Source organism: Nannospalax galili, unplaced genomic scaffold (assembly GCF_000622305.1).
Source record: "Nannospalax galili isolate Female #2095 unplaced genomic scaffold, S.galili_v1.0 scaffold39, whole genome shotgun sequence".
Taxonomy (NCBI): domain Eukaryota; kingdom Metazoa; phylum Chordata; class Mammalia; order Rodentia; family Spalacidae; genus Nannospalax; species Nannospalax galili.
In genome coordinates this window covers 4,726,371-4,730,076 of record NW_008346683.1, presented here as the reverse complement: position 1 = coordinate 4,730,076, position 3,706 = coordinate 4,726,371, and the positions used below count along the sequence as shown (strand labels likewise).

At 42.8% G+C, this 3,706-nt stretch overlaps 1 protein-coding gene across 1 annotated transcript in view; it reads left to right on the top strand.

Moving 5' to 3' along the window:
• The window catches only part of Tmem263 (transmembrane protein 263), a 15,344-nt gene that overhangs the window by 337 nt on the left and 11,301 nt on the right, over window positions 1–3,706 (top strand). The gene's annotated exons all lie outside the window — the stretch shown is intronic.

The following is a 3,706-nucleotide window of genomic DNA, read 5'->3' as shown; positions in this document are numbered from 1 at the left end:
TGCTGAGGGGGGGAAGGGGGGCGGGGCTGCGTCGGAGCGGATGGAGGTGCTCCGCGGGGTACCGGGTCGGGGAGGGGGGGTCCCCGCAGCCGCTGACGGGGCTCCTTCCTGGACGCCTGCGCCTGACCTTAGCGCCTCTGGTGTTAGGCCGGGAGGAGGGAGAGGAGGAGGGGGACGCGGCTCGGGCGCCCCTCTTCCTCGACCCCCCAGCTCCTGACCTGTTGATGAGTCGCCCTGGAGGGTGCCAGTAGTAGGGCTTGGTTCCCAGCGGACGTTCCCCCTGCTCCTCCTCAATAGGAAGCTCCACTAACACGCCTGCTCCAAACCCGCAGGCGTGGGAATGAAGGGGCGCAGGCAGGGTCCAGCAGCATCCATGGGGAGCCCTGGAGCACCCATCCGTGCAGTCACTGTCCACCTCAGGCTCAGTACAAACCGAGCCTGTCATGCACACGCAGCCTAAAGATTGGCCCCCAGTACACACTTCGGATCACATCGGATCTCTCCCAAACCCGTAGAAATTCTGGCATCCTGCGGGAGCTGGGGTGTGCTGGGTGACAACGTGGATTGGAGGAAGGAGGTGCCCAGCTCAGCCCAAGGCACGGCGCCTGCAGGGTCATTTTCTGTCTCCTGCCACGTCACTCCCTATGCTAAAGGAAAAAAAAACCCCAAAACACAACTTGCTAGCGCCTAAAGCCTAAAGGTGAATCCACTAGGGGAGAGAAAGGGCTGCTGGAAAGAGATGGAAAGACCTATGTCTTATTTCATCGTGTCTTTGTAAACACTGCTAATTCCACATGAAAATACTGTGATTATGTATGTGTTGGTTGAAACTTCACTGGTATGAGTGCCCTAAGGGCGTCCCAGGTGCTGTCACACCAGCGTGTGTGCATGTGTGTGTGTTTCCATGCCTTTAATAAACCTAGATACATCTGCTTTCATATTTTCACTTTCGTTTCTTTGTTACATTTATGCTAGAAACTAAATTAAGTAAAAATCTATAGAAAACATCAGTAGAAAAGTTTTATTTCTACATTAGGCAAATAAATATCCACCTAGTGTTTGATTTTTCTCTTTTTAAATTCTGGGAATATCTTAACCTTCCTGTTTGAGTCCATGAGTGGGGTTTTCCTGCTTCCGGATGGTATCTCACCAGAGTCCATATACACACTCTTAAGAATAGGGTCTTTGTGTGCTGCATCGTATGTAGGGATGCCAACGTCTTTTGAGCCAATGCACCGAGGTACTGGTTCTCTGGTTTGGCAGACTATTTTAATCGTATTTCATGTTTCATATAAGGACAGCACTGAAAATTTGCCATTTTGACACACTCCGTGCTTATAAGTTTTACTGATAAAATTTCCTTCCTTGCCAAACTCAATGCCTTTACTGTAGTCTATCTGCTGTTTGTTTAATGGGCAGGGTCCACCTCTATAAGCACTGTGTTCAGTATTGTTAACTGGAGAAGCCTAAGAACAGTAAGGTGGTGTCTTGGTGTACACTGCTTGTTGGTATATGTATTTTTGAAACGCCTTACAGTTAGTTGGCAAAGAAACTAAAATATTGGGAGTGAGGTTGTGGCAAAGTTCCTATATATAGCACATGTAGAAGAATTTACCTAATTCCCCCCACCCTTACCCCCTTCTGGAGACAAGTTCCCACATTATAGAGTAGGCTGACCTAAAACTATAGGCAGTCCTCCTGCTGTAGCCTCTTTAAGTGCTGGGCTTAAAGGCGTGAGCTACCATGCTTGGCTTAGCTTTTCTTTTGTATAAGAAGTTGTCAGTTGTATAATAAATATTTTGAAGTGACTTTGAAGGTAAACTGTAATGTACTATATTTTGTAGTTGAGCTTTCTACTGTTAGTGTGGTGGGACTTACTTGACTTTAGAGGGGTGGTACCCGGAGGTAATGATTTTTAGATCTTGTTTTCACTGTGAACCAAAAGCTTAAGTTTATATATAAAATGTTACTGAAGCCCACAGCAACACTTACTTATCAGTGATTTTAAGTTTTCCTTAAAAAAAAAAAAGAAAAAAAAGAAAAAAAAAACAAAAAAACAGCTGGGCGTGGTGGCGCAGGCCTTTAATCCCAGCACCTGGGAGGCAGAGGCAGGTGGATCTCTGTGAGTCAAGTCCAGCCTGGTATACATAGTGAGTTCCAGGACAGCTGGGGCTACAGGGAGACCCTGTCTCAAAAAGACCAAAAAAGAAAACACAAAACAAAACAACAAGAAAAACAAACAAAAAACACAGGGAGGTATCCAACAGATGTTTGGTTACTTATTTCTATTATTGGAATAAATTGCTCTCTAGGGAATAGTGTTATTGCTATTTGCTCAACATATTTGCCAGCTGCTGTATCTCTGATAATATTTTTTACTAAATAAGAATTATCCCCCCCCAAAGTAACTGCTGATGAATTTGCTGTCATGTTATACAGAGTGAAGTAAAGAAGTCTTTTATAAGTTCTTTAAAACTTATAAGAAGTTTTAGTTGGTATTATAATGGTTTGCTCATGTCAGAACCAAAAGATTGGACAGATTTATGTCCATAAAATAATTTTTTTCTAGGGCTGGAGAGATGGCTCAGCGGTTAAGAACACTGGTTTTTCTTGTAGAAGACCTGGGTTTGAATCCCAGCATCCACATGGCAGCTAACAACTGTCCATAACTCCAGTCCCAGGGGATCCAACAGCCTCTTCTGTCCTCCACAGGCATTGCATGACACAGGTGTACCTACCTACATGCAGGCAATACACATATACACATAAAAATAATGAAATATTAAAAAATAATTTTTTCTAATCTAAAAGCTGCTGTCACTGCCTTCTTTAGAAAAGCCTTTAAAAAAAAAAACAACAACAACAACAAAAAAAAAACTAGAAATGTGTGCATTATGAGCCCCTTGAAAGCAGATGAATTTTTGTTTTGTTTTGGTTTTTTGAGTCGGGTCTCATTATGTAGCTCAGGATGGCCTGGCCTCAGTGTGCTCTCAAACTCATAGACTCAAACTCACTCTGCCTCCTGAGTGCTGGGATTAAAGGCATGCATCACCACACCTGGCCCTATATTTTGTTTCTTAATGAATGATTAAGGTAAGTCCTAAGAAAACATATTTCCATTTAATTGTAGATTGTAGTTTAGGGTAGTACCCGTACGTATGTAACATAACAGGAGGCCTGGTACATAGTAGGGCTCAAATATATGTTAAACTAATATACAGTCAACAACTCTAGGACTGATGGTTTATGCAGAATTTAATAATTTTGCTTATCATTAAAGGGTAACAGTGTTGTTTGTTTCCTGAGGTGGGGTCTGACTCTAGCTTTGGCTGGCCTGGAGCCTACTATAGCCAATCTGGGCTTGGACTCATGGCAGGCCTCCTGCTTGTCTGGAGTGCTGGGATTGCAGACAAACCACCACGCTTGGCTTCTTATCTGCAGTCTGATTTAAAACTTTGGAATACAGTCTTTTTGTGTACACTGTAAAAATAATCAGATCATATGATTTTTATGCCCTTTTATACTAATCTCTATGATAATTAACACTTTCATCTAGTATTGATCTTCATAAATTATTTTGCTACCTGGATTGTATGTCTTTAGGAATCTTATAAATTCCTCTCTTGCCCTCCATGAAGCTATTGCTGATTATTCATTTGTAGATTTATTTTCATAAATTCTCTTCTTCAGCTGACTTTCTTCAAGA